General features: G+C 44.8%; 1 protein-coding gene across 4 annotated transcripts in view; it reads left to right on the top strand.

Annotated features, from left to right (window-relative positions):
* Window positions 1-17,352, top strand: part of LOC110529031 (plexin-B1) — a 185,574-nt gene that overhangs the window by 79,360 nt on the left and 88,862 nt on the right. The window contains exon 3 of one of the 4 annotated variants that reach the window (XM_036984101.1): window positions 487-691. The exons of the other annotated variants lie outside the window; for them this stretch is intronic. The gene's annotated coding sequence lies outside the window, so the exon portion shown is untranslated. The remainder of the gene's footprint in view (window positions 1-486; window positions 692-17,352) is intronic. 4 annotated transcript variants of the gene reach the window in all.

The raw sequence follows: 17,352 nt of genomic DNA, 5'->3' as shown, positions 1-17,352 counted from the left end.
AATATTAGTAACTTAAGTCAGCAGCTCTTCAGTTAATGGAGGACATAGTTCTGTACTGAAACATTGTGTACTGTAATATCTGGGTTTATTTTGCTCCATCACATTTGTTATTCAGTCAGTTCCATTTCCTAGTCTGCTGACATCATGAGAGGGAGAGTCTGGGACCAGAGTTGGGGTGTTTTAATGCACTGTGTGTGTGCCTGCTATTCATCACATTGGACTGTATGTTCATTGGTGTGGTATAACCGAGAGTGTAATGTTTGCTTTCAGGGCTTGACTATACATCGTTTTGGTGTGTGTGTGTGTGTGCCTGCTATTCATCACCTTGGACTGTATGTTCCTTGGTGTGGTATAACAGTGTATAATGTTTGCCTTCAGGGCTTGACCATACATCATTTAGTGCGTGTGTCCTAGAGGTCTTTGGTAATGCTACAGTCTGGAAATACGTACCTAACCTCACCTGTTAAACTGTCACTGACTTCACAGACCGATTGTTATAGATCAACTGGTGACGAAAAGGAGCAAGTAAATCTCTTCAGAAGCTCTTCAAAATCCATGACATTACTAGGGCTGACGCTGTGCCTTTCCAGCACGTTTCCAGTAGCTATGGAGGATGTGTATCCAGGCCAGTACAGCACCGCTCGGCTCTGCTGAGTTTGGCCCTACGGTGTGAATCAGGCCCTGTAGCATTGTGAGTAAACCGATATAAACACACAAATTAGAAATGTAACTACTTTAAAGCTTGTCGTGATATTGTCCACTTTGTTGAACTAACTTTCTCAACAGCCTATCTCTTTACGCTTCTGAAGTTTCAGGGAGTAACTCCTCTGATCATTCCTCTCCTCCTCTCTCATCCTTCTCTCCTTTCATCTGTTCTCTGCCGTGTTGTCGTCCCCTCTCCCAGACGTTATAAATGACTGCTTGTTGTTCCTGCTGTGCCCGAGGCAGAGCTGTTGTCTGCTGCTGGGGAATATTTATTTCTTCCTAGGGCCGTCCCTCATTCACTTCACTACACAGTTCCCTTAACACCATACGTAGCTGGCCTGGCACTCTAGCTCTCACTGTCTGTCTGGTTCTCTCTAGCGCTCTCACTGTCTGTCTGGTTCTCTCTAGCGCTCTCACTGTCTGTCTGGTTCTCTCTAGCGCTCTCACTGTCTGTCTGGTTCTCTCTAGCGCTCTCACTGTCTGTCTGGTTCTCTCTAGCGCTCTCACTGTCTGTCTGGTTCTCTCTAGCGCTCTCACTGTCTGTCTGGTTCTCTCTAGCGCTCTCACTGTCTGTCTGGTTCTCTCTAGCGCTCTCACTGCCTGTCTGGTTCTCTCTAGCGCTCTCACTGCCTGTCTGGTTCTCTCTAGCGCTCTCACTGTCTGTCTGGTTCTCTCTAGCGCTCTCACTGTCTGTCTGGTTCTCTCTAGCGCTCACCCACTTGTCAGTACTCATACTCTCCATAGTGTTCTCTCACTCGCTCTCCTGTTATCAGTACGGTGATTGATATTTTTTATTCAGCCTTCTCTTTAACGTACACATTCACACCCCTTGTAGTGCTGATCTGGTTCAATATGCTTAAAAAGGCTAAACTGATCTAGGTTCAACACTACTCTGAGACTTTATGAATACAAACAAGAGAGCGATGCATGTCTCCCATCTTCCCCAGTGTCTCAGCTGGTTAGTGAGCTGTGTGTGCTCCTATCTGAGGTCCATTATAGAGCTTGATTCATCTGTATACAGTGTTCTGATAGCTTTGTTGCATCACTCACTTACTGCATCAATCACACAGCACGTTGACATGATGAAGATGTCTGTTTAAACACACAGCACCTTGACATGATGAAGATGTCTGTTTAAACACACAGCACGTCGACATGATGAAGATGTATGTTTAAACACACAGCACGTCGACATGATGAAGATGTCTGTTTAAACACACAGCACGTTGACATGATGAAGATGTCTGTTTAAACACACAGCACGTTGACATGATGAAGATGTCTGTTTAAACACACAGCACGTTGACATGATGAAGATGTCTGTTTAAACACACAGCACGTTGACATGATGAAGATGTCTATTTAAACACACAGCACGTTGACATGATGAAGATGTCTGTTTAAACACACAGCACCTTGACATGATGAAGATGTCTGTTTAAACACACAGCACGTCGACATGATGAAGATGTCTGTTTAAACACACAGCACGTTGACATGATGAAGATGTCTGTTTAAACACACAGCACGTCGACATGATGAAGATGTATGTTTAAACACACAGCACGTCGACATGATGAAGATGTCTATTTAAACACACAGCACGTTGACATGATGAAGATGTCTGTTTAAACACACAGCACCTTGACATGATGATGTCTTTTCAAACACACAGCACCTACAGGAGGCCTGTCAAACTGTGTGTGTGTGGACGACAGGCGTTCTAACCAAAAAGCTCCCTCTCATCACACCAAGTCTTTCAACCATCATCAAAGAGCATCTCCCTGTGACTCACAAAACAACTCTCAGGCTTGTAATTCATTCATTATTCAAGGACTAAGCATTCATGAATAAAGATGTTTGTCGCATGCACAGGGAGATGGTTGAATGCTAAATAATGCTTGTTGTTTCTGTTTGAAAATTTGGATTTGGCTTTAGTATGCAAATGAAATAGGCATTTAAAGTACATATTTTCAGTTAAGAAGTCAGTCATTTATTGGTAGCTATTTACTTTGTGTTTTGCACAGTAGCTCGTAACATAAGGGTAGTTAGTGCAATAAATAACAAAAGGCTTCCTGAAACATTTGACTCTCAAATGGCTTCTAAAAATCAAATCAAACTTTATTTGCCACATGCGCCGAATACAACAAGTGTAGACTTTACCGTGTAATGTTTACTTACAAGCCCTTAACCAACAGTGCAGTTCAAGAAGAAGAAAATATTTACCAAGTAGGCAAAAGTAACACAATAAGAATAACAATAACGAGGCTTTATACAGGGGGCACCGGTACCGAGTCAGTGTGCGGGGGTACAGGCTAGTTGAGGTAACCTGTACATGTAGATGGGGGCGAAGTGACTATGCATAGGTAACAAACAAACAGCGAGTAGCAGCAGTGTACAGAAGGGAGGGGGTTGGGAGTCAATGTAAATTGTCCAGTGGCGATTTTTATGAATTGTTCAGCAGTCTAATCGATAGGGAGTAGAAGCTGTTGGTCCTAGACTTGGCACTCCGGTACCGCTTGCCGTGCGGTAACAGAGAAAACAGTCTGGAGTCTCTGACAATTTTATGGGCTTTCCTCTGACAGAGCCTATTATATGTCCTGGATGGCAGGAAGCTTGGCCCCAGTGATGTACTGAGCCGTACGCACTACCCTCTGTAGCGCCTTACGGTCAGCTGCCGAGCAGCTGCCATACCAGGCGGTGATGCAACCGGTCAGGATGCTCTCGATGGTGCAGCTGTAAAACCTTTTGAGGATCTGAGGACCCATGCCAAATCTTTTCAGTCTCCTGAGGGGAAAAAAGTTTTGTCGTGCCTTCTTCACAACTGTCTTGGTGTGTTGGACCATGATAGTTTGTTGTTGATGTGGACACCAAGGAACTTGAAACTCTCGACCTGCTCCACTACAGCCCCGTCGATGTTAATGGGGACCTGTTCGGACCGCCTTTTCCTGTAGTCCACGATCAGCTCCTTTGTCTTGCTCACATTGAGGGAGAGGTTGTTGTCCTGGCACCACACTGCCAGTTCTCTGACCTCCTCCCTATAGGCCGTCTCATCATTGTCGGTGATCACTGTTGTGTCGTCAGCAAAGTTAATGATGGTGTTGGAGTCATGTTTGGCCACGCAGTCGCGGGTGAACAGGGAGTACAGGAGGGGACTAAACACACACCCCGGGCCCCAGTGTTAAGGATCAGAGTGGCGGACGTGTTGTTGCCTACTCTTACCACCTGGGGGTGGCCCATCAGGAAGTCCAGGATCCAGTTGCAGAGGGAGGTGTTTTGTCCCAGGTTCCTTAGCTTAGTGATGAGCTTCGTGGGCACTATGGTGTTGAACGCTGAGGTGTAGTCAATGAAAAGCATTCTCACATGGGTGTTCCTTTCGTCCAGGTGAGAAAGGGCAGTGTGAGTGCGATTTTGAGATTGTGTCATCTGTGGATTTGTTGGGGCGGTATGCGAATTGGAGTGGGTCTAGGGTGTTCGGGAGGATGCTGTTGATGTGAGCCATGACCAGCCTTTCAAAGCACTTCATGCCTATCGACGTGAGTGCTACGAGGCGGTAATCATTTAGGCAGGTTACCTTCGCTTCCTTGGCACAGGGACTATGGTGGTCTGCTTGAAACATGTAGGTATTACAGACTCTGTCAGGGAGAGGTTGAAAATGTCAGTGAAAATACTTGCCAGTTGGTCCGCGCATGCTTTGAGTACACGTCCTGGTAATCCGTCTGGCCCAGCGGCTTTGAATGTTGACTTGTTTAAAGGTTTTGTTCACATCGGCTACTGAGAATGTTATCACGCAGTCATCCAGAACAGCTGGTGCTTTCGTGCATGCTTCAGTGTTGCTTGCCTCGAAGCGAGCATAAAAGGCATTTAGCTCGTCTGGTAGGATCGCGTCACTGGACAGCTTGCGTCTGGGTTTCCCTTTAAAGTCCGTAATAATTTTCAAGCCCTGCCACATCCGGCGAGTGTCAGAGTCGGTGTAGTAGGATTTCATCTTAATCCTGTATTGACACTTTGCTTGTTTGATGGTTCGTCTGAGGGCATAGCGGGATTTCTTATGAGCGTCCGGATTAGTCTGCCGCTCCTTGAAAGCGGCAGCTCTAGCCTTTAGCTCGATGCGGATGTTGCCTGTAATCCATGGCTTCTGGTTGGGATATGTACGTACAGTCATTGTGGGTACAACGTCATCGATGCACTTATTGATGAAGCCGATGACTGAGGTGGTGTATTCCTCAATGCCATTGGATGAGTCCTGGGACATATTCCAGTCTGTGCTAGAAAAACAGTCCTGTAGTATAGCATCTGCGTCATCTGACCACTTCCGTATTGAGCGAGTCACTGGCACTTCCTGCTTTAGTTTTTGCTCGTAAGCCGGAATCAGGAGGATAGAATTATGGTCAGATTTGCCAAATGGAGGGCGGGGGAGAGCTTTGTAATCATCTCTGTGTGTGGGGTAAAGGTGGTGTAGGATTTTTTTCCACCCCTGGTAGCACATGTCACATGCTGGTAAAAATTGGGTAAAACTGGTTTAAGTGTGTCTGCATTAAAGTATTTAGAGAACTTTTCTTAGTGTTATCATGCAAGAAACCCCTACTGCATTTTTTTTCCCCCTTTCGGTGATGTAAAGTAGGCTATTCCAAACCAAGCTGTGGTCAAAGTGCTTATTACAATGGCTGTGTTTAAGGCTAAATTAATGGTAGCGTTATAGCATTAACTGCTAACTCCTAACTGTTAGCCTCAACTTGGTCATATTGATATAGTGGCTGGTATGTTTTATCGTGATGAAAATGACCAGAGCAAAAAGTGGCCCTCAGTCACTTTTTCCAGCTTCTCCCCCCCAATGTCAGCGAAGGTTGCACATTCTTTCCGAATATGTGCAAATGTTTCTCTCTGCCATAATCAGCATGTAAAAACAGAAGCTGTAATTTCCCTCTGAAAGCATAGCTCAATGAAAACACACATTGCTCAATAAAAGCACACAAACCTATGAGTACACACACACGCACGCTCACACACTATTTTGGGGCTTCTTTCACTCTGTCCAGTAGCCAGTGGACTTTGTCCTGGACCTGTGTGTCGTCATGCCTTCGCATGTTGAGACTAGATATCACAGCTTACTGTGACTCACCACGCTCTGAGAAACAAACACCAGTGACATGGTATTACTGTATAAGGTCATAAATGGGGATTTGTCATCTGTTGAGGTGTCAGACTAGTGATCTGTTGAACTTACTGATGGTAATTACTGATGATAGTGTGCCCTCTGCAGAACAGCCCTATTGGTGAGATGTTTAAAAAGGCTGAATAACTAGTTTGCCCATCTCTATCTAGTGTGTGTGTCTGGATTCCCAAGCCTGAGCCAAACACCACCTGCCACGTGTGTATGTGTGAGTTAATGTGGACTGCTGACACAGTGGTACAAACTAGAGGTCGACCGATTATGATTTTTCAACGGCGATACCGATTATTGGAGGACCAAAAAGGCCGATACCGATTAATCGGCCAATTAAAAAAAAAACAACAACATTCTATTAATGACAATTACAACAATACTGAATGAACACTTATTTTAACTTAACATAATACATCAATAAAATCAATGTAGCCTCAAGTAAATAATGAAACATGTTCAATTTGGTTTAAATAATGCAAAAGCAAACTGTTGGAGAAGAAAGTAAAAGTGCAATATGTGCTATGTAAGAAAGCTAACATTTCAGTTCCTTGCTCAGAACATGAGAACATATGAAAGCTGGTGGTTCCTTTTAACATGAGTCTTCAATATTCCCAGGTAAGACGTTTTAGGTTGTAGTTATTATAGGAATTATAGGACTATTTCCCTCTATACCATTTGTATTTCATTAACCTTTTGACTATTAGATGTTCTTATAGGCACTTTAGTATTGCCAGTGTAACAGTATAGCTTCTGTCCCTCTCCGCGCTCCTCCCTGGGCTCGAACCAGCAACACAACGACAACAGCCACCATCGAAGCAGCGTTACCCATGCAGAGCAAGGGGAACAACTACTAGAAGGCTCAGAGCGAGTGACGTTTGAAACGCTATTAGCGCACGCTAACTAGCTAGCCATTTCACATCGGTTACACCAGCCTCATCTCGGGAGTTGATAGGCTTGAAGTCATAAACAGCGCAATGCTTGACACACAACGAAGAGCTACTGGCAAAACGCACGAAAGTGCTGTTTGAATGAATGTTTACGCGCCTGCTTCTGCCTACCACCGCTCAGTCAGATACTTAGATACTTGTATGCTTGTATGCTCAGTCAGATTATATGCAATGCAGGACATGCTAGATAATATCTAGTAATTTCATCAACCATGTGTAGTTAACTAGTGATTATGATTGATTGTTTTTTATAAGATAAGTTTAATGCTAGCTAGCAACTTACCTTGGCTTACTGCATTCGCGTAACACCTTGTGGAGTGCAACAAGAGAGAGGCAGGTCGTTATTGCGTTCGACTAGTTAACTGTAAGGTTGCAAGCTGACAAGGTGAAAATCTGTCCTTTCTGCCCATGAACAAGGCAGTTAACCCATCGTTCCTAGGCCGTCATTGAAAATAGGAATGTGTTCTTAACTGACTTGCCTAGTTAAATAAAGGTATAAAAAAAAAACAATCGGCAAATCAGTGCCCAAAAATATTCCCGATTTCCGATTGTTATCAAAACTTGAAATCAGCCCTAATTAATCGGGCATTCCGATTTTATCGGTCGACCTCTAGTACAAACCTTTCCTTCCTTACCCCTGTCCGGGACTGGTAGTGTTGTATAGCACACTGTATTACTTATAAGGACAGGACATGAGACTGGAGTAGAAATTAACGTGGCCATTGTTTAATGCGTTTCACAGGAAGAACATTCCAAGCATTTCAACGTAATTAAGTAAGGGGGGTTACAGGTGCCCTAAAGGGACAAAACTAGAAATCAATACACAACATACTTTTGATGACTCATAAGGAAAAAGTAAATATTCACTGTTTTGCATATTTTCCTTTTAACATAACAGTTCTGTTAATGTAAATATATGAACTTTTCAGAATAACCTTTTCTAAACTAGGGAAAGAGAGTAAACTGCCCCAGTTCCCAAACTTAACCCTGGGGTGTATTCTGCCCCAATGTCGGAGGTTAGTCTGAACTAAATAGTCAACCTGTCAGGGGGTCGTCTTTCTCTTGCACGGTAATGACGACGTACAGGTGAGTCTACAGTCACATGGTCTCTCAGTCTGAGTGGTGCTGGTGTATGCCCAGACTGGGGTGCAACAGTACTCTGAATAGCCACTCTCGCTGGTTCAGGTGAGTCTAGAGCACTTTCCACACTTGTAGGTTGCTCAGTGGATGTTCAGGTGATGGCTCATAGTCATGGTAGGTCTCTAGTCGCTGATCTTGGTTTGTCACTTGACAGGAGTCATCTCTGAGGTTGGTTCCTGGCAACAGTTGATCCACGTGTCTCCTCCAGATGATGTTTTCCGGTGAGTGAACTGTGTAGGACACAGGACCCGTTTGTGTGACCACTGTTGCTGGTATCCAGTTTGGACATTTGCAGTAGTTCCAATCAAGAACGCTCTCTCCAGCTATGAAGCTTCTGTCTTTTGCTTTGCTCCGTCTCTCCACCTGTGTTCTCTGTTGTCTGTACAACCTGGTTAGTCTTTGGAGGTCTCAGGAGGTTAAGTCACATGTGAAGCTGTCTTTTCATCATGGCTGATGCGGGTGCCACTGGTTGTAGCATGGGGAGTGTTTCTGTAGGTTAACAGGAAGGTGTTTAGACGCCTATTGAGGGAGCCGTTCCCCTGTGATTTTAAAGCTTGTTTCATCGTTTGGACAAACCATTCAGCGAGGCTGTTCGTTGCAGGGTGATACGGACTTGATCAGTGTGGGTGAACTTTTTCACTTGGACAGATGTAACTGGGGCGTTCGTCACTTCCTTGAAGTAGAATATTTCAGCCTGTGAGTGCTCAGTGTGTGTGACAGGTAAGGGAAGCCTTGAGAGGCCGTCTGCATTGCAGTGCTGCTCAGACCTTCTGTACTTAGCAGATAACAATAATGCCCATAGCTGCATGCGGCTGACTGCCGGTGTGGGGACCAAAGATGGAGGTGAGGGGTCTATGGTCCGTCAGCAGTGTGAATCGTTGGCCAAACAGAAACTGATTAAATTTCTTAACTCCAAACACAATGGCGAGTGCTTCACGCTCTATCTGTGCGTAATTGCTCTCGGCTTTACTTAAGGTCCGTGATGCGAAAGCAATTTACCTTTCTTCACCTGATGGCATGCTGTGTGAGACAACTGCACCAATGCCATAAGATGATGCATGACATGCCAACTGTAATGGCAAGTTGGGGTTGAAGTGGGTTAGGGCCTCTGACTGAGCTAAGGCTGTTTCCACTTTCTTGTAGGCCTCCTCACATCTGTCTGTACACTTCCACTGTTTGGTTTTGTTCAAAAGTTCATGCAGTGGCTTTAACATGTTAGTTAGTTTTGGCACAAACTTTGCGTAGTATGTCAGTAGTCCTAAGAATGATCTCAGCTGACTCACGTTCTGTGGGGATGAAGCTTCCGCAACGGCCTTTACCTTTGATGGCACCTTGTGGAGCCCCGAACTGTCAATGACGTGACCCAGGTACTCAACAGAGGGCCGGAAGAACTTGCATTTGTCCCTACGGACCTTCAGACCGTGCTCCTCCAATCTCTGTAGTGTAGCGTTCAGGTTTCTCAGGTGCTCCTGCTCGTCTTTGCCGGTAATGAGTAGATCATCGAGGTAACATTGGACCCCAGTAAGCCCACTCAGTATCTGGTCCATAGCTCTCTGAAACTAGGACAGAGCTGAGGTGATTCCAATGTAGAGTGGTAGCTTTACCTTCTGTTTGTTGAGCTCCACTGTAACAATCACACTTCCTCTCACTGGAACAATCTCTCCGGTGTATGTTTTCAGCGTCATCTTTGTGGGCTGTAGTGTGAGGTGATGTAGTTTCTCCTTGTATACAGCCTCAGACAGCAAAGATATGGCTGCTCCAGTGTCCACTTGAATCCGTACTGCGTTTCCATCCAGTAGCGATGTCACCCAGTATCTGTGTCCATTGTCTGAAATGGACAAAACATACAGTGGGGCAAAAAAAGTATTTAGTCAGCCACCAATTGTGCAAGTTCTCCCACTTAAAAAGATGAGAGAGGCCTGTAATTTTCATCATAGGTACACTTCAACTATGACAGACAAAATGAGAAAAAAAATCCAGAAAATCACATTGTAGGATTTTTTATGAATTTATTTGCAAATTATGGTGGAAAATAAGTTTTTGGTCACCTACAAACAAGCAAGATTTCTGGCTCTCACAGACCTGTAACTTCTTCTTTAAGAGGCTCGTCTGTCCTCCACTCGTTACCTGTATCAATGGCACCTGTTTGAACTTGTTATCAGTATAAAAGACACCTGTCCACAACCTCAAACAGTCACACTCCAAACTCCACTATGGCCAAGACCAAAGAGCTGTCAAAGGACACCAGAAACAAAATTGTAGACCTGCACCAGGCTGGGAAGACTGAATCTGCAATAGGTAAGCAGCTTGGTTTGAAGAAATCAACTGTGGGAGCAATTATTAGAAAATGGAAGACATACAAGACCACTGATAATCTCCCTCGATCTGGGGCTCCACGCAAGATGCTTCGTAAGAAGCATTTCAAGGTCCTGGAGTGGCCTAGCCAGTCTCCAGATCTCAACCCCATAGAAAATCTTTGGATTGAGTTGAAAGTCTGTGTTGCCCGGCAACAACCCCAAAACATCACTGCTCTAGAGGAGATCTGCATGGAGGAATGAGCCAAAATACCAGCAACAGTGTGTGAAAACCTTGTGAAGACTTACAGAAAACTTTTGACCTCTGTCATTGCCAAAAAAAGGTATATAACAAAGTATTGAGAAACTTTTGTTATTGACCAAATACTTATACAAATACTTATTTTCCACCATAATTTGCAAATAAATTCATTTTCTGGATTTTTTCTCATTTTGTCTGTCATAGTTGAAGTGTACCCATGATGAAAATTACAGGCCTCTCATCTTTTCAATTGGGAGAACTTGCACAATTGGTGGCTGACTAAATACTTTTTTGCCCCACTGTACAAAGATTCTTCCCCTTCAGACAGGGTATCACTTTGTTCATCCTCTGTGTGCTCCATTTTATGCGCTTTCTTTTTGTGCTCCCTGAAGTCGCTTTTCCTTTGTTCAGTACTTTTGTTTGATTGTGTCTCTTTGTTTTTACATGCACGTTTGATGTGACCCATTTTTCCACAACTTCTGCAGTCTAAGTCTTTGCACCAACACTCCTCTGTTTGGTGACCTGGTTTCCCACAGCGATAGCATGGCTTGCCACCTCCTGCCTTGTTTTTTTTTACTCCGTAGACACCTTATGCACTTGGGTCGATGCACTTAGCTGTTGTGCGTCATTATTTGCCATTTCTATTGACGTACTCACTTCTATTGCTCTCTGCAATGTTAAGTTACTCTCAGTCAAAAGGCGTTTCTGAAATGCCTCACTGCGCATGCGCCACACTAACCTATCACGTATAGTGTCACTCATTGATTGTTCAGATACTGTAACTGTTTCAATACAGCCACAAGCTGTGAGATTGATTCCCCCTCTTGATTTCTCTCATGAATCTCTATGCAATTATCAGTGGTTTGGGAGAATGTCTTTTTAAGGTAGCCACATATTCATTATATGATTTATCACCAGGTTTTTCAGGTGTTACGATGCTGCGCAGTAGATGTAATTTTTTTCGTCCCATAGCAGTCAAAAATTTTGGCACAACAATTTCTGCTTTAAACATTCATCAAATGTTCCTATATTTCCAACCAATGCAGGCATTTTCGGTTTATTTTTCTTTCTCACACTTTTCAGACGGTCCCTTACTCCCAGACCCTTTTTCTTCTTATTTTAACTCACTTTATCCCGCAGCGAAACTCTTCCTATCCCTCAAGGCTCTCGTTTCTGTGACATCAAAAGTTAGCTAGCATCACTCGACTGGCTAGCTCCACGTTTCGTTTGCATCTTTCTACAGCGAAAAAATGAATAAATGACGAATGTAACTCAGACTTTCTGCCGACGATAATGAGCACAAACGTCGTAATCACCAGCAGACTGGTAGTGTTGTATAGCAAACTGTATTACTTATACAACTAATATAAGGACAGGACATGAGACGGGAGTAGAAATTAACGTGGGCATTGTTTAATGCGTTTCACAGGAAGAACATTCCAAGCATTTCAACATAGATAAGCAAGGGGGGGGGGGGGTTACAGGTGCCCAAAGGGACAAAACTGGAATATCAATACACAGCAGATGGTGTCCATCCACAACATGCAGGGCAGAACAAAAGATGGGCGACGTTGAATGTATTACTCCAGTAGTGGTGTATCCACTCACCTAGCCTCTCACACAACTTCACTCAGAACTGGGTCCTATTCATTAAACACCACATGGAAGAAAACTGACACAGGGATGGACTAATTTAAAATAAAAAAGGTTTTATTGCAAAAAGTTTTGCTACTGTGTTTCCTAATGAATACAACGACCCTAGTGTCTATAACAGGAACAGGCGGTAACTGCATGGGCAGCTCCATACTGGTGTCTATAACAGGAACAGGCGGTAACTGCATGGGCAGCTCCATACTGGTGTCTATAACAGGAACAGGCGGTAACTGCATGGGCAGCTCCATACTGGTGTCTATAACAGGAACAGGCGGTAACTGCATGGGCAGCTCCATACTGGTGTCTATAACAGGAACAGGCCAATGACCACATTTACATGCTTACCAATATTCTGTTTTTGAGTTGACATATTTAAACACCATATACCTTTTACACGTTTTTTCGGTTATGAGAAACCTGGATAAAAGCTTGTGATATGCTGACCTGAGAAACCTGGATAAAAGCCTGGGATATGCTGACCTGAGAAACCTGGATAAAAGCCTGGGATATGCTGACCTGAGAAACCTGGATAAAAGCCTGGGATATGCTGACCTGAGAATCACATATCATGGATGTTGTGTGGTGTTTTCATCAGATTGTCAAACAAATCACTTCAAAAAGTAGGTTACCTGCCCAGTGCCATCCACCATAATAATCTCTTCATATATTTTGCTGATACTGGACCGTATGCCAACTGGCTGCTTTCTCCCCTAACTTAGACAGCTTTCTGCTTAGAATTTCCCACTTTTGGGAGGCCATATAATAATTTGACATTTGGAAGGCCATTTGTTTGTCAACTATAGTTAAGATACATGCAGCTTCTCTTCTGTCATAACTTGTTGCCCCAGATGACTAAATAAAGAAGTGCTCAGCACGATGTTTTACATCGATGGAATGAATACATGAGTAATCTAGTTAACACCGGTGAAGTTGTCTGTTTCGTTTAGGGATCGGGGAGAAAACCCAATAACTCCAAAACAGTGGAAAGATTGGTCCCGGTGTAAAATGTTTAAATGTCATAATTTTGACCGGTTTAAAGGAAATTAAAAGCTGAAAAAATTATGAAATACGTGTATTTTTTGTGCGGTTGAAATACTGTCTGCTTGCATAAGTGTCATTTTGTCAAGAGATGCTGAAATAAAGAAATCATATTTCTCCTGTTCCAGAGTCAAAATTAACATTTTGTTCTATAATTTTTATGCAAGAAATGCATAATTCAGAAGTTAATATTATATTCTAAATGTAAGAGGTTGTAGGCCTACAGTCAGTGTCCATATTTCACTTATTGTTCCATTTAACCCTTATGAATTTAAATTTGGGATATTTTGTTTATTCAGGGTTACTCGTGAGTGGGAAATCAAAGGTGCATGTTAACAGCTTATCCCAAATAAGACCTTAAACGGGATATGAGCTACTGTCCAGAATACTGTGTACATGTAAACGTGGTCAGTGTCATCATAGGTTGTGTATATTATTAGGACAGTCTTAAGTGCCAGTGGCAGCCAACAGCAGTTCCGTTCACAAGACTGGACCCTCCAAGATATCCTTATAGGCACGCTATAGACTCTCCTATGGTTCACATGTTATAGTGCCACCTACTGGTAGTTCACACAGGCTGTGTTCATTTGGTTGTTGTGGAGCTTCACACTGGTGAGGGTTGATTGAGTGTACTTGTAATATAGCTATGTATGTGGTATGATGACTGGACCGTTTGCATAGTCTGTTTCTCTGTATCGCAGTCTCTCTCTCGCTCTAGTCTCTCTCGCTCTAGTCTCTCTAGTCTCTTTCTCTCTAGTCTCTCTCGCTCTAGTCTCTCGCGCTAGTCTCTCGCTCTAGTCTCTAGTCTCTTTCTCTCGATCTAGTCTTTGTCTCTCTTGCTCTAGTCTCTCTAGTCTCTCGCTCTCTTCTCTCTAGTCTCTAGTCTCTCTCGCTCTAGTCTCTCTCACTCTAGTTTCTCTCGCTCTCGTCTCTCGTTCTAGTCTCTCTTTCTAGTCTTGTCCCTCGCTCTAGTCTCTCGCTCTAGTCTCTCTAGTCGCTCTAGTCTCGGTCTCTCTCGGTCTCTCTCTCTCGCTCTAGTCTCTCTCTCTAGAATCTCGCTCTAGTCTCTCTAGTCTCGTCTCGCTCTAGTCTCTCGCTCTCGTCTCTCTAGTCACACTAGTCCATCGCTCTTGTCTCTAGTCTCTTTCTCTATTCTCTCTCTCTAGTCTCTCTCTCTCTAGTCTCTCTCTCTCTAGTCTCTTGCTCTAGTCTCTCTCTCTAGTCTCTAGTCTCTCTCTCTAGTCACTCTAGTCTCTCGCTCTTGTCTCTCGTCTCTCTCGCCCTAGTCTCCCTAGTCTCTCTCGCTCTAGTCTCTCTCTCTCTAGTCTCTAGTCTCTCTCTCTAATCACTCTAGTCTCTCGCTCTTGTCTCTAGTCTCTCGCTCTAGTCTCGGTCTCTCTCGCTCTGGTCTCTGGTCTCTCTCGCTCTAGTCTAGTCTCTCTCTCTAGAATCTCGCTCTAGTCTCTCTAGAATCTCGCTCTAGTCTCTCTAGTCGCTCTAGTCTCGCTCTAGTCTCTCTCACTCTAGTCTCTCTCTCTAGTCTCTAGTCTCTCTATCTCTAGTCACTAGTCTCTCGCTCTTGTCTCTCTCGACCTAGTATCTCTAGTCTCTTTAGTCTCTCTCGCTCTAGTCTCTCTAGTCTCTCTCGCTCTAGTCTCTCTAGTCTCTCTCGCTCTAGTCTCTCTAGTCTCTCTCGCTCTAGTCTCTCTAGTCTCTCTCGCTCTAGTCTCTCTAGTCTCTCTCGCTCTAGTCTCTAGTCTCTGTCTAGTCTCTCGCTCTAGTCTCTCTAGTCTCGTCTCGCTCTAGTCTCTCTAGTCTCTCTCGCTCTAGTCTCTAGTCTCTGTCTAGTCTCTCGCTCTAGTCTCTCTAGTCTCGTCTCGCTCTAGTCTCTCGCTCTAGTCTCTCTAGTCACTCTAGTCCATCGCTCTTGTCTCTAGTCTCTCTCTCTAGTCTCTCTCTCTAGTCTCTAGTCTCTCTCTCTAGTCACTCTAGTCTCTCGCTCTTGTCTCTCGTCTCTCTCACCCTAGTCTCTCGCTCTAGTCTCTCTCTCTCTAGTCTCTAGTCTCTCTCTCTAATCACACTAGTCTCTCGCTCTTGTCTCTAGTCTCTCTCTCTAGTCGCTCTAGTCTCTAGTCTCTCGCTCTAGTCTCTCGCTCTAGTCTCTCGCTCTAGTCTCTCGCTCTAGTCTCTCGCTCTAGTCTCTCTAGTCACTCTAGTCCATCGCTCTTGTCTCTAGTCTCTCTCTCTAGTCTCTCTCTCTAGTCTCTAGTCTCTCTCTCTAGTCACTCTAGTCTCTCGCTCTTGTCTCTCGTCTCTCTCACCCTAGTCTCTCGCTCTAGTCTCTCTCTCTCTAGTCTCTAGTCTCTCTCTCTAATCACACTAGTCTCTCGCTCTTGTCTCTAGTCTCTCTCTCTAGTCGCTCTTGTCTCTAGTCTCTCTCTCTAGTCGCTCTAGTCTCTAGTCTCTCGCTCTAGTCTCTCGCTCTAGTCTCTCGCTCTAGTCTCTCGCTCTAGTCTCTCGCTCTAGTCTCTCGTCTCGTCTCTCTCTCTAGTCTCTATAGTCTCTCTCTCTCTAGTCTCTAGTCTCTCGCTCTAGTCTCTCGCTCTAGTCTCTCTCGCTCTCGTCTCTCGTTCTAGTCTTTCTTTCTAGTCTCTAGTCTCTCACTCTAGGCTCTCGCTCTCGCCTCTCGCTCTAGTCTCTCGCTCTAGTCTTGGTCTCTCTCGCTCTAGTCTTGGTCTCTCTCGCTCTAGTCTCGGTCTCTCTCGCTCTAGTCTCGGTCTCTCTCGCTCTAGTCTCGCTCTAGTCTCTGGTTTCTGGTCTCTCTCGCTCTAGTCTCTCTCTCTAGAATCTCGCTCTAGTCTCTCTAGAATCTCGCTCTAGTCTCTCTAATCGCTCTAGTCTCGCTCTAGTCTCTCTCACTCTAGTCTCTCTCTCTAGTTTCTAGTCTCTCTCTCTCTAGTCACTAGTCTCTCGATCTTGTCTCTCTCGCCCTAGTCTCTCTACTCTCTCTCGCTCTAGTCTCTTTAGTCTCTCTCGCTCTAGTCTCTTTAGTCTCTCTCGCTCTAGTCTCTCTAGTCTCTCTCGCTCTAGTCTCTCTAGTCTCTCTCGCTCTAGTCTCTCGTCTCTCGTCTCTCGTCTCTCTCGCTCTAGTCTCTAGTCTCTGTCTAGTCTCTAGTCTCTCTCTAGTCGCTCTAGTCTCTCGCTCTAGTCTCTCGCTCTAGTCTCTCGCTCTAGTCTCTCGCTCTAGTCTCTCGCTCTAGTCGCTCGCTCTAGTCGCTCGCTCTAGTCTCTCGCTCTAGTCTCTAGTCTCTCGCTCTAGTCTCGTCTCTCTCGCTCTAGTCTCCCTAGTCTCTCGTCTCTCTCGCCCTAGTCTCCCTAGTCTCTCTAGTCTCTCTCGCTCTGTTCTCTCCAGTCTCTCTGGTCTCTCTCGCTCTAGTCTCTAGTCTCGCTCTAGTCTCTCTCTAGTCTCTAGTCTTTCTAGTCTCTCGCTCTAGTCTCTCTCTCTAGTCGCTTTAGTCTCTCGTCTCTCTCGCTCTCCCTCTAGTCTCTCTCTAGTCTATCTAGTCTGTCTAGTCTCTCGCTCTAGTCTCTCGCTCTAGTCTCTCTAGTCTCCGGTCTCTCGCTCTAGTCTCTCTAGTCTCTAATCTATAGTCCTTAGTCTCTCGTCTCTCGCTCTAGTCTCTCGCTCTAGTCTCTCTCGCTCTAGTCTCTCTCGTCTCTCTCGTCTCTATCGCTCTAGTCTCTCGTCTCTATCGCTCTAGTCTCTCGTCTCTATCGCTCTAGTCTCTCGTCTCTATCGCTCTAGTCTCTCGTCTCTCTCGCTCTAGTCTCTCGTCTCTCTCGCTCTAGTCTCTCTCGCTCTCGTCTCGTCTCTCGTCTCTAGTCTCTTGTCTCTCTCGCTCTAGTTTCTCTAGTCTCTCGCTCTAGTCTCTCTCGCTCTAGTCTCTAGTCTCTTGTCTCTCTCTCTAGTCTCTCTCGCTCTAGTCTCTCTAATCTCTCTGGTCTATCTTGCTCTAGTCTCTCGTCTCTTTCTCTAGTCTCTAGTTTACCCCATCTACCCCTCTCATCTCGTGTGTGTCTCTCTCTCTCTCCCTCTCTCTGTCTCTCTCTCTCTGTCTCTCTCTCTCCCTCTCTCTGTCTCTCTCT

The sequence above is a fragment of the Oncorhynchus mykiss genome, chromosome 7 (genome assembly GCF_013265735.2).
Source record: "Oncorhynchus mykiss isolate Arlee chromosome 7, USDA_OmykA_1.1, whole genome shotgun sequence".
Taxonomy (NCBI): Eukaryota; Metazoa; Chordata; class Actinopteri; order Salmoniformes; family Salmonidae; genus Oncorhynchus; species Oncorhynchus mykiss.
This window is presented reverse-complemented; position numbering and strand designations above follow the sequence as displayed.